Here is a 27,626-nt window from a genome sequence, read left to right as displayed (position 1 = left end):
ATATCCAGGATCTATAATGAACTCCTCAAACTCAACCCACACGAAACAAACAAATACATCAAACAATGGCCAGAAGATATGAACAGACACTTCTCCAATCAAGACATACAAATGGCTATCAGACACATGAAAAAATGTTCATCATCATTAGCCCTCAGGGCGATTCAAATAAAACCACATTGAGATATCACGTTATACCAGTTAGAATGGCCAAAATTAACAAAACAGGAAACAACATGTGTTGGAGAGGATGTGGAGAAAGGGGAACACTCTTACACTGTTAGTGGGAAAGCAAGTTGGTGCAGCCTCCTTGGAGAACAGTGTGGAGATTCCTCAAGAAATTAAAAATAGAGTTTCCCTATGACCCTGCCTTTGCACTCCTGGGTATTTACCCCAAAGACACAGATGTCGTGAAAAGAAAGCCATCTGTACCCCAATGTATATAGCAGAAATGTCCACAAAAGCCAAACTATGGAAAGAACAAAGATGCCCTTCAACGGATGAATAAATAAGGAAGATGTGGTCCATATACACTATGGAGTATTATGCCTCCATAAGAAAAGATGAATACCCAACTTTTGTAGCAATTTAGACGGGACTGGAAGATTTATGTTGAGTGAAATCAGTCAAGCAGAGAGAGTCAATTATCATATGGTTTCACTAATTTGTGGAGCATAACAAATAGCATGGAGGACAAGGGGCATTAGAGAGAAGTAGGGAATTTGGGTAAATTAGAAGGGGAGGTGAACCATGAGAGACTATGGACTCTGAAAAACAGTCTGAGGGGTTTGAAGTGGCGGGGGGGGAGTTTGGGGAACCAGGTGGTGGGTATTATAGAGAGCACGGCTTGCATGGAACAATGGGTGTGGTGAAAAAGTAATGAATAATGTATTTCTGAAAATAAATAAATTTAAAAAAATAAATAAAGAAATAAAAAAATAAATGAAAAAAAATTAAAAAAAAAAAAAAACGTGAAGGCTATGGCACTTAGGCATCCAAAACACATATTGACTGTTCAGGACCAGTGGTCATCCGCACTCTCTTTCTGTGTCAAAATGCTCCCAACATTGTGAGGGAAGTGTCCTTTAGGAGGGATGTTGCAGTGTTCCGTCTGTCAAAGAAGGAAGCACTTGGGACTGACTCTGTGGTAACTCCAATAGGCGCACATAGGGCTTTAGGATCAGACTTCTATCCATTGGACTATAGCAAGTTCTATTTAATGGAAACTCCTTCAGGCATAATCTCACTTCTCACAGTGTCTTTCCAGTGAAGGAAAGAAAATAGAACAAGGACGCACAGAGGGAACGTTGCATCCTGCGAGTGAAGGACAGGGTATGGCACTTAGGCCTCTATGACACATACTGGAAGGTCAACACCTGTGATGTTCCACTGGGTCTAACTCGTCTCAAAACACTTCAAATATACAATGGAACTGTGCTACTGTACGTTCTCATGACAGGAATGATTCTATGCTAAGTTGGAAACTGTAGGACCTGTCTGTGTAGCAATCATAAATTGTCTCCTACAGGACCCTCACAGGTGTTTCTAGGGAAGCGATCTTTGCAGGGAACCTCTTAAAGAGAGTTCTCTTCAAAACAGTGTCTACTCCTTTGAGGTATGAAGATAGAACACGGACGGACTATGGGCACATTAGGTACTGTGAGTAATTTGCAGGCTATGGCGCTTAGGCATCCCAAACACATATTGGAGGTTCAGGACCAGTGGTCATCCACACTCTCTTTCTGTGTCAAAAACGCTCCCAACATTGTGAGGGAAGTGTGCTTTATGAAGGATTCATTGCAGTGTTGCGTCTGTCAAATAAGGAAGCTCTTGGGACTGACTCTGTGGTAACTGCAATAGGCGCACATAGGGCTCTATATCAGACATCTAGCCGTTGGAATATAGTAAGTTCTGTTTAAGGGAAACACCGTCAGGTGGAATCTCACTTCTCACAGTGTCTTTCCAGTTGAGAAAAGAAGATAGAACAAGGAATGACACAGGGAACGTTGCACCCTGAGGGAAGGACAGGGTATGGCATTTAGCCCTCTATGACACATACCGGATCGTCAACACCTGTGATGTTCCACTGTGTCTAACTCGTCTCAAAAAACTTAAATGTACGAGAGAACTGAGCTACTGTACATTCTCATGACAGCAATGAGTCTGTGCTAAGTTGGAAACTGTAGGACTTGTCTGTGTAGCAATCATAAAGTGTCTCCTACAGGACCCTGACAGGTGTTTATAGGGAAGGTATCTTTGCAGGGATCCTACTTAAACAGAGTCCTCATTCAAAACAGTGTCTCCTTCTTTGAGGAATGAAGATAGAACACGGATGGACTATGGGCACATTAGGTACTGTGATTAAAGTGCAGGCAATGGCTCTTAGGCATCCCAAACACATATTAGATGTTCAGGACCAGTGGTCATCCGCACTCTCTTTCTGTGTCAAAAACGCTTCTAACATTGTGAGGGAAGTGTGCCTTAAAAGGGATTCGTTGCAGTGTTGCGTCTGTCAAAGAATGAAGCTCTTGGGACTGACCTTGTGGTAACTGCAATAGGCGCACATAGGGCTCTAGTATCAGACGTCTATCCGTTGGACTATAGCAAGTTCTGTTTAAGGGAAACTCCTTCAGGCGGAATGTCACTTCACACAGTGTCTTTCCAGTGGAGGAAAGAAGATAGAACAAGGAAAGAGAGAGGGAACGTTGCACCCTGAGATTGAAGGATAGGGTTTGACACTTAGGCCTCTATGACACATACTGGAATGTCAACACCGTTGATGTTCCACTGTGTCTAACTCGTCTCAAAACACTTCAAATGCTTGGGGGAACTGTGCTACTCTACGTTCTTACGACAGGAATGAGTCTGTGCTAAGTTGGAAACTGTACGACCTGTCTGTGTAGGAATCATAAAGTGTCTCCTAAAGGACCCTGACAGGTGATTCTAGGGAAGGGATCTTTGCAGGGATCCTACTTAAAGTGCGTTCTTATACAAAAAAGTGTCTCCTCCTTTGAGGAATGAATAGAACACGGACGGACTGTGGGCACATTAGATACTCTGAGTAAAGTGTAGGCTATGGCGCTTAGGCATCTTAAACATATATTGGATGTTCAGGACCAGTGCTCATCTGCAATCTATTTCTGTGTCAAAAACCTTCCCAACATTGTGAGAGAAGTGTGCTTTAGGAGGGATCATTGCAGTGTTAATTCTGTCAAAGAAGGAAGCTCTTGGGACTGACTCTGTGGTAAATGCAACAGGAGCACATAGGGCACTAGTACAAGACATCTATCCATTGGACTATAGCAAGTCTGTTTAAGGGAAACTCCTTCATAGATAATCTCACATTCACAGTGTCTTTCCAGTGAAGGAAAGAAGATAGAACAAGGAGGAAAGAGAGAACGTTGCATCCTGCGAGTGAAGGACAGGGTATGACAGTTAGGCCTCTATGACACATACTGGAACGTCAACACTTGTGATGTTCCACTGTGTCTAACTCATCTCAAAACACTTCAAATGTACGAGGGAACTGTGCTACTGTACGTTCTTCCGACAAGAATGAGTCTGTGCTTAGTTGGAAACTGTAGGACCTCTCTGTGTAGCAATAATAAATTGTCCCCTACAGGACCCTGAAGGTGATTCTAGGGAAGGTATCGTTTCAGGGATCCTACGTAAAGTGCATTCTTATTCAAAACAGTGTCTCCTCCTTTGAGGAATGAAGATAGAACACGGAAGGACTATGGGCACATTAGATACTGTCAGTAAGTGCAGGCTATGGCGCTTAGGAATCCCAAACATATATTGGATGTTCGGGACCTGTGGTCATCCGCACTTTATTTCTGTGTCCAAAACGGTTCCAACATTGTGAGGGAAGACTGCCTTAGGAGGGATTCGTTGCAGTGTTGTGTCTGTCAAAGAAGTAAGCTTTGGGTCTGACTCTGTGTTAGCTGCAGTAGGCGCACATAGGGCTCTAGGATCAGACGTCTATCCGTTGGACTATAGCAAGTTCTTTTTAAGGGAAACTCCTTCAGGCATAATCTCACTTCTCACAGTGTCTTTCCAGTGGAGTAAAAAAGATAGAACAAGGACGAACAGAGGGAACGTTGCATCCTGCGAGTTAAGGACAGGGTATGGCACTTAGGATCTATGACACATACAGAAAGGTCAACACCTGTGATGTTCCACTGTGTCTAACTCGTCTCAAAAAACTTCAAATGTAGAGGGAACAGTGATACTGTACGTTCTTAATAATGGAATGAGTCTGTGCTAAGTTGGAAAACTGTAGGACCTGTCTTGATAACAATCAAAAAAGTGTCTCCTACAGGATCGTGACAGGTGATTCATAGGAAGGTATCATTTCAGGGATCCTACTTAAAGTGATTTCTCATTCAAAACAGTGTCACCTCCTTTGAGGAATGAAGATAGAACACGGAAGGACTATGGGCACATTAGCTACTGTGAGTAAAGTGCAGGCTATGGTGCTTAGGCATCCCAACACATATTGGATATTCACGACCAGTGGTCATCCGCACATTCTTTCTGTGTCATAAACGCTTCCAACATTGTGAAGGACGTGTGCTTTAGGAGGGATTCATTGCAGTGTTGCATCTGTCAAAAAAGGAAGCTCTTGTGACTGATTCTGTTTTAACTGCAGTAGGCGCACATAGGGCTCTAGTATCAGACGTATATCCATAGGACGATAGCAAGTTCTTTGTAAGGGAAAATCCTTCAGGCATAATCTCACTTCTCACAGTGTCTTTCCAGTGGAGGAAAAATATAGAACAAGTAGGCACATAGGGAACATTGCATCCTGTGAGTGAAGGACAGAGTATGGCACTTAGGGCTCTATGACACATACTGGAAGGTCAACACTTGTGATGTTCCACTGTGTCTAACTCATCTCAAAACACTTCAAATGTATGAGTGAACTGTGCTACTGTACATTCCCACGACAGGAATGAGTCTGTGCTTAGTTGGAACCTGTAGGACCTGTCTGTGTAGCAATCACAAAGTTTCTCATACAGGACCCTGACAGGTGATTCTTATGAAGATATTTTTCAGGGATCCTACTTAAAGTGAGTTCTCATGCAAAACAGTGTCCCCTCCTTTGAGGAATGCAGATAGAACACGGACGGACTATGGGCACATTAGGTACTGTGAGTAAAGTGCTGCCTATGGCGCATAGGCCTCCCAAACACATATTGGTTGTGCAGGACCTGTGGTCATCCACACTTTCTTTCTGTGTCTATAATGCTTCCAACATTGTGGGGGAAGTGTGCCTTAGGAGGGATTTATTGCAGTGTTGCGTCTGAAAAAGAAGGAAGCTCTGGGACTGACTCTGTGGTAACTGCAATAGGCGCACATAGGGCTCTAGTGTTAGACGTCTATCCGTTGGACTATAGCAAGTTCTGTTAAAGGGACACTCCTTCAGGCGGAATCTCACTTTTCACAGTGTCTTTCCAGGTGAGGAAAGAAGATAGAACAAGGAAGGACAGAGGGAATGTTGCATCCTGAGAGTTATGGACAGCGTATGGTACTTAGCCCTCTATGACACATACTGTAACGTCAATACCTGTGATGTTCCACTGTGTCTAACTCGTCTCAAAACACTTCAAATGTACTAGGTAACTGTTCTAATGTACGTTCTCACGACAGGAATGGGTCTGTGCTATGTTGAACCTTTTGGACCTGTCTGTGTAGAAATCATGAAGTGTCTCCTACAGGACTCTGACAGGTGATTTTAGGGAAGGTATTTTTGCAGGGATCCTACTTAAAGCGAGTTCTCATTCAAAACAGTGTCTCCTCCTTTGAGGAATGAAGATAGAACACGGACGGACTAAGGGCACATTAGGTCCTGTGTAAAATGCAGGTTATTGCGCTTAATTTCCCAAACACATTTGGTGGTCAGCACCAGTGGTCATCCGCACTCACTTTCTGTGTCAAAAACGCTTCTAACATTGTGAGGGAAGTGTGCCTTAAAAGGGATTCGTTGCAGTGTTGCGTCTGTCAAAGAATGAAGCTCTTGGGACTGACTCTGTGGTAACTGCAATAGTTCCCATAGGTCTCTGTTATCAGACGTCTATCCGTTGGACTATAGTACGTTCTGTTTAAGGGAAACTCCTTCAGGCATAATCTCACTTCTCACAGTGTCTTTCCAGTGGAGGAAAGAAGAGAGTACAAGGACGCACAGAGGGAATGCAGCGCCCTGAGAGTGAAGGACAGGGTATGGCCCTTAGGCCTCTATGTCACATACTGGAAGGTCAACACCTGTGATGTTCCACTGTGTCTAACTCGTCTCAAAACACTTCAAATGTACGAGGGAACTGTGCTATAGTGCGTTCTTACCACAGAAATGAGTCTGTGATAAGTTGGAAACTGTAGGACCTGTCTGTGTAGCAATCATAAAGTGTCTCCTACAGGAACCTGACAGGTGATTCTAGGGAAGGTATCTTTGCAGGGATCCTACATAATGTGAGTTCTCATTCAAAACAGTGTCTCCTCCTATGAGGAATGAAGATAGATCACGGACGGAGTATGGGCACATTAGGTACTGTGAGTAAAGTGCCGGCTATGGCGCTTAGGCATCCCAAACACATAATGGAGGTTCAGGACCTGTGTTCATCAGCACTTTCTGTCTGTTTCAAAAACGCTTCCAACATTGTGAGGGAAGTGTGCCTTAGGAGGGATTCGTTACAGTGTTGCATCTCTCAAAGAAAAAATTCTTGGGACTGACTCTGTGTTAGCTGCAATAGGCGCACATAGGGCTCTAGTATCAGACGACTATCTGTTGGACTATAGAAAGTTCTTTTAAGGGAAACTCCTTAAGGCGCAATCTCACTTCTCACAGTGTCTTTCCAGTGGAGGAAAGAAGATATACAAAGGAAGGACAGAGGGAACGTAGTACCCTGCTTGAAGGACAGGCTCAGGCACTTATCCATCTATCACACATACTGGATGGTCAACACCTGTGATGTTCCACTGGGTCTAACTGGTCTCAAAACAATTCAAATGTACGAGGGAACTATGCTACTGTAGGTTCTCACGACAGGAATGAGTCTGTGCTAAGTTGGAAACTGTAGAACCTGTCTGTGTAGCAATCATAAAGTGTCACCTACAGGAGCCTGACAGGTGATTCAGGGAAGGTATCTTTGCAGGGATCCTACTTAAAGTGAGATCTCATTCAAAACAGTATCTCCTCCTTTGAGAAATGAAGATAGAACACGGACGGACTATGGGTACATTAGGTACGGTGAGTAAATTGCAGGCTATGGCGCTTAGGCATCCCAAACATATATTGGATGTTCAGGACCAGTGGTCATCAGCACTCCCTTTCTGTGTCAAAAACGCTTCCAATATTGTGAGGGAAGTGTGCCTTAGGAGGGATTCGTTGCAGTGTTGCGTCTGTCAAAGAAGGAAGCTCTTGGGACTGACTCTGTGGTAACTGCAATAGGCGCACATAGGGCTCTAGTATCAGACGTCTATCCGTTGGACTATAGAAAGTTCTGTTTAAGGGAAACTCCTTCAGGCATAATATCACTTCTCACAGTGTCTTTCCAGTGATGCAAAGAAGATAGAACAAGGCCGCACAGAGGGAACGTTGCATCCTTCGAGTGAAGGACAGGGTAAGACGCTTAGGCCTCTATGAAACTTAATGGAAGGTCAACACCTGTGTTGGAAACTGTAGGACCTGTCTGTGTAGCAATCATAAAGTATCTCATACAGGACCCTGACAGGTGATTCTAGGGAAAGTATCTTTTCAGGGACCCTACTTAAAGTGCGTTTTCAATCAAAACAGGGTCTCCTCCTTTGAGGAATGAAGATAGAACATGGACGGACTATGGGCACATTAGGTACTGTGAGTAAAGTGCTGGCTATGGCGCTTAGGCATCCCAAACAAATATTGGATGTTCAGGACCAGTGGTCATCCGCACACTCTTTCTGTTCAAAAACGCTTCCAACTTTGTGAGGGCAGTGTGCTTTAGGAGGGATTCGTTGCACTCTTGCGTCTGTCAAAGAAGGAAGTTCTTGGGACTTACTCTGTGGTAACGGCAATAGGTGCACCTAGGGCTCTATTATCAGTCATCTATCCGTTGGACTATAGAACGTTCTGTTTAAGGGAAACTCCTTCAGGCATAATCTCACTTCTCACAGTGTCTTTCCAGTGATGGAAAGAAGATAGAACAAGGAAGCACAGGGGGAACGTTGCATTTGGGAGTGAAGGACCGGGTATGGCACATAGGCCTCTATGACACATATTGGAAGGTCAACACCTGTGATGTTCCACTGTGTCTAACTCGTCTCAAAACACTTCAAATATACGAGGGAACTGTGCTACTGTACGTTCTCATGACAGGAATGATCTGTGCTAATTTGGAAACTGTAGGACCTGTCTGTGTAGCAATCATAAAGTGTTACATACAGCAACCTACCAGGTGATTCTGGGGAAGGTATCTTTTCAGGGAACCTACTTAAAGTGCAATCTTATTCAAAACAGTGTCTTCTCCTTTGAGGAATGCAGATAGAGCACGGACGGACTATGGGCACATTAGGTACTGTGAGTAAAGTGCTGACTATGGTGCTTAGGCATCCCAAAACATATTGGATGTTCAGGACCAGTGCTCATCCGCAATCTCTTTCTTTTTTTTTTTTTTTTTCCCAATTTATTTATTTTCAGAAAAACAGTATTCATTATTTTTTCACCACACCCAGTGCTCCATGCAAGCTGTGCCCTCTATAATACCCACCACCTGGTACCCCAACCTCCCACCCCCCCGCCACTTCAAACCCCTCAGACTGTTTTTCAGAGTCCATAGTCTCTCATGGTTCACCTCCCCTTCCAATTTACCCAAATTCCCTACTACTCTCTTTCTGTGTCAAAAACGCATCCAACATTGTGACAGACGTGTGCTTTAGGAGAGATTCGTTGAAGAGTTGCGTCTGTCAATGAAGGAAGCTGTTTGGACTGACTCTGTGATAAGTGCAATAGGCGCACATAGGGCTCTAGTATCAGACGTCTATCCGTTGGACTATAGCAAGTTCTGTTTAAGGGAATCTCCTTCAGGCGGAATCTCACTTCTTACAGTGTCTTTCCAGAGGTGGAAAGAAGATAGTACAAGGACACGAGAGGGAACGTTGCGCCCTGAGAGTGAAGGACAGGGTATGGCAATTAGGACTCTAGGTCACATAGCGGAAGGTCAACATCTGTGATGATCCACTCTGTCTAACTCTTCTCAAAACACTTCAAATGTACGAGGTATCTGTGCTTCTGTATGTTCTCATGACAGGAATGAGCCTGTGTTAAGTTGGAATCTGTAGGACCTGCCTGTGTAGCAATCATAAAGTGTCTCCTACAGCATGCTGACAGGTGATTCTAGGGAAGGTGTCCTTGCAGGGATCATAAATAAAGTGAGTTCTCATTCAAAACAGTGTCTCCTCCTATGAGGAATGAAGATAGAACACCGACGGACTATGGGCACATTAGGTACTGTGAGTAAAGTGCAGGCTATTGCGCTTAGGCATCCCAAACACATATTGGAGGTTCAGGACCTGTGGTCATCAGCACTTTCTGTCTGTGTCAAAAACGCTTCCAACATTGTGAAGGAAGTGGGCCTTAGGAGGGATTCGTTGCAGTGTTGCGTCTGTCAAAGAAGGAAGCTCTTGGGACTGACTCTGTGTTATGTGCAATAGGCGCACATATGGCTCTAGTATCAGACATCTATCTGTTGGACTAGAGCAAGTTCTTTTAATGGAAACTCATTCAGCCGGAATCTCACTTCTCAGAGTGTCTTTCCAGTGGAGGAAAGAAGATAGATCAAGGAAGGACAGAGAGAACGTTGTACCCTGAGAGTGAAGGACAGGCTCGGGAATTTATCCATCTATCACACATACTGGAACTTCAACACCTGTGATGTTCCACTGGGTCATACTGGTCTCAAAACTCTTCAAATGTAAGAGGGAACTATGCTACTCTACGTTCTCACGACAGGAATGAGTCTGTGCTAAGTTTGAAACTGTAGGACCTGTCTGTGTAGCATTCATAAAGTGTCACCTACAGGTCCATGCCAGGTGATTCTAGGTAAGGTATCTTTGCAGGAATCCTACTTAAAGTGAGATCTCATTCAAAACAGTATCTCCTCCTTTGAGGAATGAAGACAGAACATGGATGGATTATGGGTACATTAGGTACTGGGAGTGAGTGCTGGCTATGGCGCTTAGCCATCCCAAACACATATTGGATGTTCAGCCCTGTGGTCAACCATACTCTCTTTCTCTGTCAAAAACGCTTCCAATATTGTGAGGGAAGTGTGCTTTAGGAGGGATTATTTGCAGTGTTGTGTCTGTCAAAGAAGGAAGCTCTTGGGACTGACTCTGTGGTAACGGCAATAGGATGCACATAGGGCTCTAGTATCAGAGGTCTATCCGTTGGACTATAGCAAGTTCTGTTTAAGGGAAAATCCTTCAGGCATAATCTCACTTCTCACAGTGTCTTTCCAGTGATGGAAAGAAGATAGAACAAGGACGCACAGAGGGAACGTTGCGCCCTGAGAGTGAAGGACAGGGTATGGCACTTAGGCCTCTATAACACATACTGGAAGGTCAACACCTGTGATGTTCCACTGTGTCTAACTCGTCTCAAAACACTTCATATGTACGAGGGAACTGTGCTTCTATAGGATCTCAAGACCGGAATGAGTCTTTGCTAAGTTGGAAACTGTAGGACTTGTCTGTGTAGGAATCATAAAGTGTCTCCTACAGGACCCTGACAGGTGATTCTAGGGAAGATATCTTTTCCGGGATCCTACTTAATGTGCATTCTTATTCAAAACAGTGTTTTTTCCTTTGAGGAATGCAGCTAGAATACGGACAGACTATTGGCACATTAGATACTGTAAATAAAATGCAGGCCATGGCGCTTTGGCATCCCAAACACATATGGGATGTTCAGGACCTGTGGTCATCCGCACTTTCTTTCTGTGTCAAATACGCTTCCAACATTGTGAGTGAAGTGTGCTTTAGGAGGGATTCATTGCCGTGTTGCATCTTTCTAAGAAGGAATCTCTTGGGACTGACTCTGTGGTAACTTTAATAGGCGCACATAGGGCTCCAGTATCAGACATCTGTCCGTTGGATTATAGCAAGTTCTGTTTAAGGTAATCTCCTTCATGTGGCATCTCACTTCTAACAGTGTCTTTTCAGTGGTGGAAAGAAGATAGAACCAGGACGCACAGAGGGAACATTGCATCCTGCGAGTGAAGGACAGGGTAAGAAACCTAGGCCTCTATGACACATAATGGAAGGTCAACACCTGTGTTGGAAACTGTAGAGCCTGTCTGTGTAGCAATCATAAAGTGTCTCATACAGGACCCTGACAGGTGATTCTAGAGAAGGTATCTTTTCCGGGATCCTACTTAATATGCATTCTTATTCAAAACAGTGTCTCCTCCTATGAGGAATGTAGATAGAACACGGACGGACTATGGGCACATTAGGTACTGTGAGTAAAGTGCAGGCCATGGCACTTAGGCATCCCAAACACATATTGGATGTTCAGGACCTGTGGTCATCCGCACTTTCTTTCTGTGTCAAATACGCTTTCAACATTGTGAGTGAAGTGTGCTTTAGGAGGGATTCGTTGCAGAGTTGCGTCTGTCTAAGAAGGAATCTCTTGGTACTGACTCTGTGGTAACTTCAATAGGCGCACATAGGGCTCCAGTATCAGACGTCTATCCTTTGGACTATAGCATGTTCTGTTTAAGGGAATCTCCTTCATGTGGCATCTCACTTCTAACAGTGTCGTTCCAGTGAGGAAAGAAGATAGAACAAGGACGCACAGAGGGAACATTGCATCCTGCAAGTGAAGGACAGGGTAAGATGCCTAGGCCTCTATGACACATAATGGAAGGTCAACACCTGTGTTGGAAACTGTAGAGCCTGTCTGTGTAGCAATCATAAAGTGTCTCATACAGGACCCTGACAGGTGATTCTAGAGAAGGTATCTTTTCCAGGATCCTACTTAATGTGCATTCTTATTCAAAACAGTGTTTTCTCCGTTGAGGAATGCAGCTAGAGCAAGGACGGTCTATTGGCACATTAGATACTGTGAGTGAAGTGCAGGCCATGGCGCTTAGGCATCCCAAACACATATTGGATGTTCAGGTCCTGTGGTTATCCGCACTTTCTTTCTGTGTCAAATACGCTTTCAACATTGTGAGTGAAGTGTGCTTTAGGAGGGATTCGTTGCAGAGTTGCGTCTGTCCAAGAAGGAATCTCTTGGTACTGACTCTGTGGTAACTTCAATAGGCGCACATAGGGCTCCAGTATCAGACGTCTACCCTTTGGACTATAGCATGTTCTGTTTAAGGGAATCTCCTTCATGTGGCATCTCACTTCTAACAGTGTCTTTCCAGTGGAGGAAAGAAGATAGAACAAGGACGCACAGAGGGAACATTGCATCCTGCGAGTGAAGGACAGGGTAAGATGCCTAGGCCTCTATGACACATAATGGAAGGTCAACACATGTGTTGGAAACTGTAGAGCCTGTCTGTGTAGCAATCATAAAGTGTCTCATACAGGACCCTGACAGGTGATTCTAGGGAAGGTATCTTTTCAGGGATCCTACTTAAAGTGCGTTCTCAATCAAAACAGTGTCTCCTCCTATGAGGAATGTAGATAGAACACGGACGGACTATGGGCACATTAGGTACTGTGAGTAAAGTGCAGGCCATGGCGCTTAGGCATCCCATAACACATTTTGGGTGTTCAGGACCAGTGGTCATCCACACTCTCTTTCTGTGTCAAAAACGCTGCCAACATTGTGAGGTAAGTGTGCTTTAGAAGGGATTCCTTGCAGTGTTGCGTCTGTCAAAGAAGGAAGTTCTTGGGACTGACTCTGTGGTAACTGCAATAGGCGCACATAGGGCTCTAGTATCAGACGTCTATCCGTTGGACTATAGAAAGTTCTGTTTAAGGGAATCTCCTTCATGTGGAATCTCACTTCTAACAGTGTCTTTCCAGTGGAGGAAAGATGATAGAACCAGGACGCACAGAGGGAACATTGCATCCTGCGAGTGAAGGACAGGGTAAGATACTTAGGCCTCCATGACACATAATGGAAGGTCAACACCTGTGTTGGAAACTGTAGGGATTGTCTGTGTAGCAATCATAAAGTGTCTCATACAGGACCCTGACAGGTGATTCTAGGGAAGGTATCTTTTCAGGGATCCTACTTAAAGTGCGTTCTCAATCAAAACAGTGTCTCCTCCTTTGAGGAATGTAGATAGAACACGGACGGACTATGGGCACATTAGGTACTGTGAGTAAATTGCAGGCTGCGGCACTTAGGCATCCCATAACACATTTTGGGTGTTCAGGACCAGTGGTCATCTGCACTCTCTTTCTGTGTCAAAAACGCTTCCAATATTGTGAGGGAAGTGTGCTTTAGAAGGGATTCATTGCAGTGTTGCGTCTGTCAAAGAAGGAAGCTCTTGGGACTGATCTATGGTAACTGCAAAAGGCGCACATAGGGCTCTAGTATCTGACGTCTATCCGTTGTACTATAGCAAGTTCTGTTTAAGGGAAAGAAACTCTTACAGGACGAATCTCACTTCTCACAATGTCTTTCCAGTGTAGGAAAGAAGATAGAAAAAGGAAGGACAGAAAGAATGTTGCGCCCTGAGAGTGAAGGACAGGGTATGGCACTTAGGCCACTATGACACATACTGGAAGGTCAACACCTGTGATGTTCCACTGTGTCTAACTCTTCTCAAAACACTTCAAATGTATGAGGGAACTGTGCTACTGTTTGATCTCACGACAGGAATGAGTCTGTGCTAAGTTGAAAACTGTAGGACCTGTGTGTAGCAATCAAAAGTGTCTCCTACAGGAACCTGATAGGTGATTCTAGGGAATGTATCTTTGCAGGGATCCTCATTAAAGTGAGTTCTCATTCAAAACAGTGTCTCTTCCTTTGAGGAATGAAGATAGAACACTGATGGACTGTGGGCACATTAGGTACTGTGAGTAAAGTGCAGGCTATGGCGCTTAGGCATCCCAAACACATATTGGATGTTCAGGACCAGTGGTCATCCGCACTCTCTTTCTGTGTCAAAAACGCTTCCAACATTGTGCGGGAAGTGTGCTTTAGGCGGGATTCGTTGCTGTGTTGCGTCTTTCAAAGAAGGAAGCTCTTGGGACTGACTCTGTGGTAACAGCAATAGGCGCACATAGGGCTCTAGGATCAGACGACGTCTATCCGTTGGAGTATAGCAAGTTCTTTTTAAGGGAAACTCCTTCAGGCATAATCTCACTTCTCACAGTGTCTTTCCAGTGGAGTAAAAAATATAGAACAAGGACGAACAGAGGCAACATTGCATCCTGCGAGTTAAGGACAGGGTATGGCACTTAGGATCTATGACACATACCGGAAGGTCAACACCTGTGATGTTCCACTGTGTCTAACTCGTACCAAAACACTTCAAATGTACGAGGGAACTATGCTGCTGTACGTTCTCATGACAGGAATGAGTCTGTGCTAAGTTGGATACTGTAGGACCTGTCTGTGTAGCAATCATAAAGTGTCTCATACAGGACCCTGACAGGTGATTCTAGGGAAGGTATCTTTGCAGGGATCCTCCTTAAAGTGTGTTCTTATTCCAAACAGTGTCTCTTCCTTTGAGGAATGCAGATAGAACACGGACGGACTATGGGCACATTAGGTACTGTTTGTAAAGTGCAGGCTATGGCGCTTAGGCATCCCAAACACATATTGGATGTTCAGGACCAGTGGTCATCCGCACTCTCTTTCTGTGTCAAAAACGCTTCCAGCATTGTGAGGAAACTATGCTTTAGAAGGGATTCCTTGCAGTGTTGCGTCTGTCAAAGAATTAAGCTCTTGGGACTGACTCTGTGGTATCTGCAATAGGCGCATATAGGGCTCTTGTATCAGACTTCTATCCGTTGGACTATAGCAAGTTCTGTTAAAAGGAAACTCCTTCAGGCGGAATCTCACTTCTCACAATGTAGTTCCAGTGGAGGAAAGAAGATAGAACAAGGAAAGACAGAGGGAACGTTGCACCCTGAGAGTGAAGAACAGGGTATTGCGCTTAGCCCTCTATGACACATACTGGAACATCAACACGTGTGCTTTTCCACTGTGTAACTCATCTCAAAACACTTCAAATGTACAAGGGAACTGTGCTACTGTACGTTCTAACGACAGGAATGAGTCTGTGGTAAGTTGAAAACTGTAGGACCTGTGTGTGTAGCAATCATAAAGAGTCTCCTACAGGAACCTGATATGTGATTCTAGGGAAGGTATCTTTGCAGGGATCCTCCTTAAAGTGAGTTCACATTCAAAACAGTGTCTCTTCCTTTGAGGAATGAAGATAGAACACGGACGGATTATGGGCACATTAGGTACTGTGAGTAAAGTGCAGGCAATGGTGCTTAGGCATCCCAAACACATATTGGATGTTCAGGGCCAGTGGTCATCTGCACTCTCTTTCTGTGTCAAAAACGCTTCCAACATTGTGAGGGAAGTGTGCTTTAGAAGGGATTCATTGCAGTGTTGCGTCTGTCAAAGAAGGAAGCTCTTGCGTCTGAATCTGTGGTAACTGCAATCGGCACACATAGGGCTCTAGTATCAGACTTCTATCTGTTGGACTATAGCAAGTTCTGTTTACGGTAAACTCTTTCAGGCGGAATCTCACTTCTCACAGTGTCTTTCCAGTGGAGGCAAAAAGATCGAACAAAGAAGGACAGAGGGAACTTTGCGCCCTGAGAGTGAAGGACATTGTATGGCACTTAGGCCTCTATGACACATACTGGAAGGTCAACCCCTGTGATGTTCCACTGTGTCTAATTCGTCTCAAAACCCTTCAAATGTACGAGGAAATTGTGCTACGGTACGTTCTTAGGACAGGAAAGAGTCTGTGCTTAGTTGGAGACTGTAGGACCTGTCTGTGTAGCGATCATAAAGTGTCTCCTAAAGGACCGTGACAGGTGATTCTAGGGAAGGTATCTTTGCAGGGATCCTTTTTAAAGTGAGTTCTCAATCAAAACAGTGTCGGCTCCTTTGTGGAATTAAGATAGAAAATGGACGGATTATGGGCACATTAGGTACTGTGAGTAAAGTGCAGGCTATGGCGCTTAGGCATCCCAAACATATATTAGATGTTCAGGACCAGTGGTCATCCGCACTCTCTTTCTGTATCAAAAACTCTTCCAACATTGTGAGGGAAGTGTGCTTTAGGAGGGATTGGTTGCAGTGTTGCGTCTGTCAAAGAAGGAATCTCTTGGGATTGACTCTGTGGTTACTGCAAAAGGCTCACCTAGAGCTATAGTATCAGACATCTATCCGTTGGAAGATAGCAAGTTCTGTTTAAGAGAAACACCTTCAGGCATAATCTCAAAATTCACAGTGTCTTTCCTGTGGAGGAAAGAAGATAGAACAAGGACGCACAGAGGGAACGTTGCATCCTGCAGGTGAAGGACAGGGTATGGCACTTAGGCCTCTATGACCCATACTGGAAGGTCAACACCTGTGATGTTCTACTGTGTCTAACTCGTCTCAAAAACACTTCAAATATACGAGGGAACTGTGCTACTACGTAATCACGACAGGAATGAGTCTGTGCTAAGTTGGAAATTGTAGGACCTGTCACTTAGGCAATCATAAAGTGTCTCCTAAGGGACCCTGACAAGTGATTCTAGGGAAGGTATCTTTTCAGTTATACTACTTAAAGTGCGTTCTTATTCAAAACAGTGTCTTCACCTTTTAGGAATGGAGATAGAACAAGGACAGACATTGGGCAAATTAGGTACGGTGAGTAATGTGCAAGCTATGGCGCTTCCGCATCCCAAACACATATTGGATGTTCCCGACCAGTGGTCATCTGCACTTTCTTTCTGGTGCAAAATCGCTTCCATCATAGTGCTGGAAGTATGCTTTAGGAGGGATTAGTTGCAGTGTTGTGACTGTCAAAGAAGGAAGATCTTGGGACTGCCTCTGTGGTAACTGCAATAGGCGCACATCGGGCTCCTGTCTCAGACATCTGTCCGTTGGACTATAGCAAGTTCTGTTTAAGGTTAAACCCTTAAGGCGGGATATCACTTCTTACAGTGTCTTTCCAGTGGGGGAAAGAAGATATACCAAGGACGGACACTGGGAAGGTTGCATCCTGTGAGTAAAGGACAGGGTATGGCACTTAGGCCTCGATGACACATATTGGAAGGTAAACAACAGTGATGTTCCACTGTGTCTAATTTGTCTCAAAACACTTCAAATGTACGAGGGAACAGTGCTACGTACGTTCTCAGGACAGGGATGAGTCTGTGTTATGTTGGACACTGTAGGACCGGTCTGCATAGCAATCATGAAGTGTCTCATTCAGGACCGAGACAGGTGATTCTTAGGAAGGTTTCTGTTCAGGGATCCTACTTCAGGTGTGTCCTCATTCAAACAGTGTCTTCTTCTTTGAGGAATGAAGATAGAACACAGACGGACTATGGGCACATTAGGTACTGTGATTAAAGTGCAGGCTATGGTACTTAGGCATCCCAAACACTATTTGGATGTTCACGACCAGTGGTCAACCGCACTTTCTTTCTGTGGCAAAAACGCTTCCAACATTGTGAGGGAAGTGTGCTTTTGGAGAAAGATTGCAGTGTTGCGTCTGTCAAAGAAGGAAGCTCTTGGTATTGACTCTGTGATAACTTCAATAGGTGCACATAGGGCTCCTGTCTCGTACGTCTATCCATTGGACTATAGCAAGTTCTGTTTAAGGGAATCTCCTTCAGGCGGAATCACTTCTCAGAGTGTCTTTCGGTGGAGGAAAGAAGATAGATCAAGGACGGACAGCAGGAAGGTTGCATCTTGTGAGTGAAGGACACGGTAATGCATTTAGCACTCTATGACACATAATGGAAGTTCAACACCTGTATTGTTAAACAGGGTCTTCCTCGACTCAGAAACCATCAAATGTACGAGGGAACTCTAATACAGTACAATATCCAGACAGGGATGAATCTGTGATAAGTTGGAAACTGTGGGACTTTTCTATGTAGCAATTATGAAGTGTCTCATACCAGACCCTGACAGGTGATTTTTAGGAATGTATCTGTCCAAGGATTCTACTTCAGGTGTGTGCTGATTCATAACAAAGTCTTCTCCTTTAAGGAATGAAGATAGAACACGGACTGAATATGGGCATATTCGGTATGTAAGGAAAGAGCAGACTATGGCGCTTATGCATCCCAAACACATAGTGGATAATCACGACCAGTGGACATCCACACTTTCTTTCGGTGGCAAAATCGCTTCCATCATTGTGAGTGATGTGTGCTTTAGGAGGTTTTTGTTGCAGTGTTGCGTTTGTCAAAGAATGAATCTCTTGGGACTGACTATGTGGTAAGTTCTATAGGCGCAAAAAGGGCTACAGTCTCGTAAGTCTATCCGTTGGACTATATCAAATTCTGTTTAAGGGATACTCCTTCAGGCGGAATCTCACTGCTCACAGGGTCTTTCCAGTGGAGGAAGGAAGTTAGAACAAGGACGGACAGCGGTAAGCTTGCATCCTGTCAGTGAAGGACAGGGTAATGCACGTAGCACTCTATGATACATACTGGAAGTTCAACACCTGTGATGTTCCACAGTGTCTACCTCGTCTCATAACACTTCAAATGTATGAGGGAACGGTGCTACAGTACGTTCTCACGACAGGGATGAGTCTGTGCTATGTAGGACACTGTGGGACCAGTCTGTGTAGCAATCAAGAGGTGTCTCATACAGGACCCTGACAGGTGATTCTTAGGAAGGTTTCTGCTCAGGGATCCTACTTCAGGTGCGTGCTCATTCATTACAGTGTCTTCTCATTTGAGGAATGAAGATAGAACACGGACGGACTATGGGCCCATTAGGAACTGTGAGTAAAGTGCAGGCTATGGCGCTTAGGCATCCTAAACACTATTTGGAAGTTCACGACCAGTGGTCATCTGCAATTCTTTCTGTGGCAAAAAAGCTTCCAACATTGTGAGGGAAGTGTGCTTTAGGAGCGAATCGTTGCAGTGTTGCGTCTGTCAAACAAGGAAGCTCTTGAGATTGACTCTGTGATAACTGCAATAGGCGCACAGAGGGCTACAGTCGCTACGTCTATCCATTGGACTATAGCAAGTTCTTATTAAGGGAAACTCCTTCAGGCGGCATCTCACTTCTCACAGTGTTTTCCAGTGGAGGAAAGAAGATAGAACAAGGACGGACAGCGGGAAGGTTGCATCCTGTGAGTGAGGGACAGGGTATTGCACGTAGCAATCTATGTCACATAATGGAAGTTCAAAACATGTGAGGTTCCACAGTGCCTACCTCGTCTCAGAACACTTCAAATGTACGAGTTAACTGTGGTACAGTACGTTCTCACGACAGGAATGAGACTGTGCTACGTTGGAAACTGTGCGAACATTCTGTGTCGCAATCATGAAGTGACTTACATAGGACCCTGACAGGTGATTCTTAGGAAAGTTTCTGTTCAGGGATACTACTTCAAGTTCGTACTCATTCATAACAGTGTCTTCTCCTTTGATTAATGAAGATAGAAAACGGACGGACTACGGGCTCATTAGGTACTCTGAGTAAAGTGCAGGCTATGGCGCTTACACATCCCAAACACATATTGCATGTTCACGACCACTGGTCATCCGCACTTTCTTTCTGTGCAAAAAACGCCTCCAACATTGGGAGGGAAGTGTCCTTTAGGAGAGAATCATTGCAGTGTTGCATCTGTCAAAGAAGGAAGCTCCTGGGACTGACTCTGTGGTTACTTCAATAGGTTCACATAGGCCTATAGTCTCAGATGTCTATCCGTTGGACTATAGCAAGTTCTGGTTAAGGGAAAATCCTTCAGGCGGAATATCACTTCTCACAGTGCCTTTCCAGTGGATGAAAGAAGATAGAACAAGGACGGACAGCGGGAATGTTGCATCCTGTGAGTGAAGGACAGGGTAATGCACGTTGGACTCTAAGACGCATACTGGAAGTTCAACACCTGTGATGTTCCACACTGTCAACCTCGTCCCAGAACACTTCAAATGTACGAGTTAACTGTGGTACAGTACGTTCTCAGGACAGGAATGAGACTGTGCTAAATTGGAATTGGGTGAACCTGTCTGTGTAGCAATCATAAAGTGTCTCATACAGGACCCTGACAGGTGATTCTTAGGAAAGTTTCTGTTCAGGGATCCTACTTCAGGTGCGTACTCATTCATAACAGTTTCTTCTCCTTTGAGGAATGAAGATAGAACACGGACGGTCTATGGGCTCATTAGGTTCAGTGAGTAAAGTGCAGGCTATGGAGCTTAGGCATCCCAAACACATATTGGATGTTGCCGACCAGTGGTCATCCGCACTTTCTTTCTGTGTCAAAAATGCTTCCAATTTTGCGAGGGAAGTGTGCTTTAGGAGGGATTCGTTTAGTGTTGCGTCTGTCAAAGTAGGAAGCTCTTGGGAGTGACTCTGTGGTAAATGCAATAGGCGCACATAGGGCTCTAGTCTCGGATGTCTATCCGTTGGACTATAGCAAATTCTATTTAAGGTATACTCCTTCAGGCGGAATCTCACTTCTCATAATGTCTTTCCAGTGTAGGAAAGAAGATAGAACAGGGAGGACAGCCGGAAGGTTGCATCCTGTGAATGAAGGACAGGGTAAGACCCTTAGGCCTCTATGACACACACTCGAAGTTCACCACCTGTGATGTTCCACAGTGTCTACCTTGACTCAGAACACTGAAATGTACGAGGGAACTCTAATGCAGTACATTCTCCAGACGGGGATGATTCTGTGCTAAGTTGGAATCTGTGGGCTTTCTCTGTATTGCAGTCATAATTGTCTCATACCAGAACCTGACAGGTAATTCTTAGGAAGGTATCTGTTCAGGAATCCTACTTCAGGTGCGTGCTCATTCATAACAGTGTCTTCTCCTTTGAGGAATGAAGATAGAATACGGACGGACTATGGGCACATTAGGTACTGTGAGTAAAGTGCAGGCTATGGCGCTTACACATCCCAAACACATATTGCATGTCACGACCACTGGTCATCCGAACTTTCTTTCTGTGCAAAAAACACTTACAACATTGGGAGGGAAGTGTCCTTTAGGAGAGAATCATTGCAGTGTGGCATCTGTCAAAGAAGGAAGCTCCTGGGACTGACTCTGTGGCTACTTCAATAGGTGCACATAGGCCTATAGTCTCAAACGTCTATCCGTTGGACTATAGCAAGTTCTGGTTAAGGGAAAATCCTTCAGGCTGAATATCACATCTCACAGAGCCTTTCCAGTGGATGAAAGAAGATAGAACAAGGATGGTCAGCGGGAATGTTGCATCCTGTGAGTTAAGGACAGGGTAAGCACTTTGGACTCTAAGACACATACTGGAAGTTCAACACCTGTGATGTTCCACACTGTTGACCTCGTCCCAGAACACTTCAAATGTACGAGTTAACTGTGGTACAGTAATTTCTCATGACAGGAATGAGACTGTGCTAAGTTGGAATTGGTCGGACCTGTCTGTGTAGCAATCATAAAGTGTCTCATACCGGACCCTGACAGGTGATTCTTAGGAAAGTTTCTGTTCAGGGATCCTACTTCAGGTGCGTACTCATTCATAACAGTTTCTTCTCCTTTGAGGAATGAAGATAGAACAGGGACGGTCTATGGGCTCATTAGGTAGTGAGTAAAGTGCAGGCTATGGAGCTTAGGCATCCCAAACACATATCGGATGTTCCCGACCAGTGGTCATCCGCACTTTCTTTCTGTGTCAAAAATGCTTCCAACATTGTGAGGGAAGTGTGCTTTAGGAGGGATTCCTTGCAGTGTTGTGTCTGTCAAAGTAGGAAGCTCTTGGGAATGACTCTGTGGTAAATGCAATAGGCGCACATAGGGCTCCAGTCTCGGATGTCTATCCGTTGGACTATAGCAAATTCTATTTAAGGTATACTCCTTCAGGCGGAATCTCACTTCTCATAATGTCTTTCCAGTGGAGGAAAAAGGTAGAACAGGGAGGACAGCCGGAAGGTTGCATCCTGTGATTGAAGGACAGGGTAAGACCCTTAGGCCTCTATGACACACAGTCGAGGTTCACCACCTGTGATGTTCCACAGTGTCTACCTTGACTCAGAACACTTAAAAGTATGAGGGAACTCTGATGCAGAACATTCTCCAGACGGGGATGATTCTGTGCTAAGGTGGAATCTGTGGGCCTTCTCTGTATTGCAGTCATGAAGTGTCTCATACAAGACCCTGACAGGTAATTCTTAGGAAGGTATCTGTTCAGGGATCCTACTTCAGGTGCGTGCTCATTCATAACAGTGTCTTCTCCTTTGAGGAATGAAGATAAAATATGGACGGACTATGGGCACATTAGGTACTGTGAGTAAAGTGCAGGCTATGGCGCTTACACATCCCAAACACATATTGCATGTTCACGACCACTGGTCATCCGCACTTTCTTTCTTTGCAAAAAACGCCTCCAACATTGGGAGGGAAGTGTGCTTTAGGAGAGAATCATTGCAGTGTTGCATCTGTCAAAGAAGGAAGCTCCTGGGACTGACTCTGTGGTTACTTCAATAGGTGCACATAGGCCTACAGTCTCAGACGTCCATCCGTTGGACTATAGCAATTTCTGGTTAAGGGAAAATCCTTCAGGCGGAATATCACTTCTCACAGTGCCTTTGCAGTGGATGAAAGAAGATAGAACAAGGACGGACAGCGGGAATGTTGCATCCTGTGAGTGAAGGACAGGGTAATGCACGTTGGACTCTAAGACGCATACTGGAAGTTCAACACCTGTGATGTTCCACACTGTCGATCTCATCCCAGAACACTTCAAATGTACGAGTTAACTGTGGCATAGTACGTTCTCACAACAGGAATGAGACTGTGCTAAGTTGGAATTGGTCGGACCTGTCTCTGTAGCAGTCATAAAGTGTCTCATATAGGACCCTGACAGGTGATTCTTAGGAAAGTTTCTGTTCAGGGATCCTACTTCAGGTGCGTGCTCATTCATAACAGTTTCTTCTCCTTTGAGGAATGAAGATAGAACACGGACGGTCTATGGGCTCATTAGGTTCAGTGAGTAAATTGCAGGCTATGGAGCTTAGGCATCCCAAACACATATTGGATGTTGCCGACCAGTGGTCATCCGCACTTTCTTTCTGTGTCAAAAATGCTTCCAATTTTGCGAGGGAAGTGTGCTTTAGGAGGGATTCGTTGCAGTGTTGCGTCTGTCAAAGTAGGAAGCTCTTGGGAGTGACTCTGTGGTAAATGCAATAGGTGCACATAGGGCTCCAGTCTCGGATGTCTATCCGCTGGACTATTGCAAATTCTTTTTAAGGTAAAGTCCTTCAGCAGAATCTCACATCTCATAATATCTTTCCAGTGGAGGAAAGAAGATAGAACAGGGAGGACAGCCGGAAGGTTACTTCCTGTGATTGAAGGACAGGGTAAGACCCTTAGGCCTCTATGACACACACTCGATGTTCACCATTGTGACTTTCCACAGTGTGTTCCTTGACTCAGAACAGTTAAATGTACGAGGGAACTCTATTACAGTACATTCTCCAGACAGGGATGATTCTGTGCTAAGTTGGAATCTGTGGGCTTTCTCTGTATTGCAGTCATGAAGTGTCTCATACCAGACCCTGACAGGTAATTCTTAGGAAGGTATCTGTTCAGGAATCCTACTTCAGGTGCGTGCTCATTCATAACAGTGTCTTCTCCTTTGAGGAATGAAGATAGAATACGGACGGAATATGGGCACATTAGGTACTGTGAGTAAAGAGCAGGCTATGGCACTTACACATCCCAAACACATATTGCATGTTCACGACCACTGGTCATCCGCACTTTTTTTCTGTGTCAAAAACGCTTCCAACATTGGAAGGGAAGTGTGCTTTAGGAGTGAATCATTGCAGTGTTGCATCTGTGAAATAATGAAGCTCCTGGGATGACTCTGTGGTGACTTCAATAGGTTCACATAGGCCTACAGTCTCAGACGTCTATCCGTTGGACTATAGCAAGTTCTGGTTAAGGGAAAATCCTTCAGGCGGAATATCACTTCTCACAGTGCCTTTCCAGTGGATGAAAGAAGATAGAACAAGGACGGTCAGCGGGAATGTTGCATACTGTGAGTGAAGGACAGGGTAATGCACGTTGGACTCTAAGACGCATACTGGAAGTTCAACACCTGTGATGTTCCACACTGTCGACCTCGTCCCAGAACACTTCAAATGTACGAGTTAACTGTGGTACAGTACGTTCTCAGGACAGGAATGAGACTGTGCTAAATTGGAATAGGGTGAACCTGTCTGTGTAGCAATCATAAAGTGTCTCATACAGGACCCTGACAGGTGATTCTTAGGAAAGTTTCTGTTCGGGGATCCTACTTCAGGTGCGTACTCATTCATAACAGTTTCTTCTCCTTTGAGGAAAGAAGATAGAACACGGACGGTCTATGGGCTCATTAGGTAGTGAGTAAAGTGCAGGCTATGGAGCTTAGGCATCCCAAACACATATTGGATGTTGCCGACCAGTGGTCATCCGCACTTTCTTTCTGTGTCAAAAATGCTTCCAATTTGTGAGGGAAGTGTGCTTTAGGAGGGATTCATTGCAGTGTTGCCTCTGTCAAAGTAGGAAGCTCTTGGGAGTGACTCTGTGGTAAATGCAATAGGCTCACATAGGGCTCCAGTCTCGGATGTCTATCCGTTGGACTATAGCAAATTCTATTTAAGGTAAACTCCTTCAGGTGGAATCTCACTTCTCATAATGTCTTTCCAGTGGAGGAAAGAAGATAGAACAGGGAGGACAGCCGAAAGTTTGCTTCCTGTGAATGAAGGACAGGGTAAGACCCTTAGGCCTCTATGACACACACTCGAAGTTCACCACCTGTGATGTTCCACACTGTCTACCTTGACTCAGAACACTTAAATGTACGAGGGAACTCTGATACAGTACATTCTCCAGACGGGGATGATTCTGTGCTAAGTTGGAATCTGTGGGCTTTCTCTGTATTGCAGTCATGAAGAGTCTCATACCAGACCGTGACAGGTAATTCTTAGGAAGGTATCTGTTCAGGGATCCTACTTCAGGTGCATGCTCATTCATAACAGTGTCTTCTCCTTTGAGGAATGAAGATAGAATATGGACGGACTATGGGCACATTAGGTACTGTGAGTAAAGTGCAGGCTATGGCGCTTACACATCCCAAACACATATTGCATGTTCACGACCACTGGTCATCCGCACTTTCTTTCTGTGCGAAAAACACTTACAACATTGGGGGGGGAACTGTGCTTTAGGAGAGAATAATTGCAGTGTTGCCTCTGTCAAAGAAGGAAGCTCCTGGGACTGACTCTGTGGCTACTTCAATAGGTGCACATAGGCCTACAGTCTCAGACGTCTATCCGTTGGCCTATAGCAAGTTCTGGTTAAGGGAAAATCCTTCAGGCGGAATATCACTTCTCACAGAGCCTTTCCAGTGGATGAAAGAAGATAGAATAAGGATGGTCAGCGGGAATATTGCATCCTGTGAGTTAAGGACAGGGTAAGCACTTTGGACTCTAAGACACATACTGGAAGTTCAACACCTGTGTTGTTCCACACTGTCGACCTCGTCCCAGAACACTTCAAATGTACGATTTAACTGTGGTACAGTACTTTCTCATGACAGGAATGAGACTGTGCTAAGTTGGAAGTGGTCGGACCTGTCTGTGTAGCAATCATAAAGTGTCTCATACAGGACCCTGACAGGTGATTCTTAGGAAAGTTTCTGTTCAGGGATCCTACTTCAGGTGCGTACTCATTCATAACAGTTTCTTCTCCTTTGAGGAATGAAGATAGAACAGGAACGGTCTATGGGCTCATTAGGTTCAGTGAGTAAAGTGCAGGCTATGGAGCTTAGACATCCCAAACACATATTGGATGTTCCCGACCAGTGGTCATCCGCACTTTCTTTCTGTGTCAAAAATGCTTCCAACATTGTGAGGGAAGTGTGCTTTAGGAAGGATTCGTTGCAGTGTTGCGTCTGTCAAAGTAGGAAGCTCATGGGAGTGACTCTGTGGTAAATGCAATAGGCGCACATAGGGCTCCAGTCTCGGATGTCTATCCGTTGGACTATAGCAAATTCTATTTAAGGTAAACTCCTTTATACAGAATCTCACTTCTCATAATATCTTTCCAGTGGAGGAAAGACGATAGAACAGGGAGGACAGCCGGAAGGTTTCTTCCTGTGAATGAAGGACAGGGTAAGACCCTTAGGCCTCTATGACCCACACTCGAAGTTCACCACCTGTGATGTTCCACAGTGTCTACCTTGACTCAGAACACTTAAATGTACGAGGGAACTCTGATACAGTACATTCTCCAGACGGGGTTGATTCTGTCCTAAGTTGGAATCTGTGGGCCTTCTCTGTATTGCAGTCATGAAGTGTCTCATACCAGACCCTGACAGGTAATTCTTAGGAAGGTATCTGTTCAGGGATCCTACTTCAGGTGCATGCTCATTCATAACAGTGTCTTCTCCTTTGAGGAATGAAGATAGAATACGGACGGACTATGGGCACATTAGGTACTGTGAGTAAAGTGCAGTCTATGGTGCTTACACATCCCAAACACATATTGCACGTTCACGACCACTGGTCATCCGCACTACCTTTCTGTGCAAAGAACGATTCCAACATTGGGAGGGAAGTGTGCTTTAGGATGGATTCCTTGCAGTGTTTTGAGTGTCAAAGAAGGAAGCTCTTGATGCTAACTCTGTGGTAATTGCAATAGGCGAACTAGGGCTGCTGTCTCGTACTTCTATCCATTGGACTATAGCAAGTTCTTTTTAAGGTTAAATCCTTCAGGCGGAATATCACTTCTCACAGTGCCTTTCCAGTGGAGGAAAGAAGATAGAACAAGGAGGGACAGAAAGAAGATTGAATGCTCTGAGTGAATGATAGTGTAAGGACTTAGGCGTCTATGACACATACAGTAGTTCAACACCTCTGATGTTCCACAGTGTCGAACTCGTCTCAGAACACGTCAAATGTACGAGTGAACGGTGCTACAGTACATTCTCACGACAGGGATACGTCTGTGCTATGTTGGACACTGTGGGTCCATCTGTGTAGAAATCATGAAGTATCTCATACAGGACCGTGACACCTGATTCTTAGGAAGTTTTCTGTTCAAGGATCATACTTCAGGTGCGTGCTCATTCATAACAGTGTCTTCTCCTTAGAGGAATGAAGATAGAACAAGGAAGGACAATGCGCACATTAGGTACTGTGAGTAAATTGCAGGCTATGGCGATTAGTCATACCAAACACTATTTGGATCTTCAAGACCCGTGGTCATCTGCACTTTCTTTCTGAGGCAAAACTGCTTGCATCATTGTGGGGGTTTTGTCCTTTAGGAGGGATTCGTTGCAGTGTTGCCTCTGTCAAAGAAGGAAGCTCTTGGGAGTGACTCTGTTGTAAATGCAAAAGGTGCACATAGGGCTCCAGGCTCGGATGTCTATCCGTTGGACTATAGCACGTTCAGTTTAAGGAAAACTCCTTCAGGAGAAATCTCACTTCTCACAGTGTCTTTCCAGTGAAAGA

The sequence above is a fragment of the Neovison vison genome, chromosome 10, assembly GCF_020171115.1.
Source record: "Neovison vison isolate M4711 chromosome 10, ASM_NN_V1, whole genome shotgun sequence".
In the NCBI taxonomy this organism is placed as follows: Eukaryota; Metazoa; Chordata; class Mammalia; order Carnivora; family Mustelidae; genus Neogale; species Neogale vison.
The sequence above is the reverse complement of the archived record's forward strand: the minus strand, read 5'-3'. Positions refer to the sequence as shown.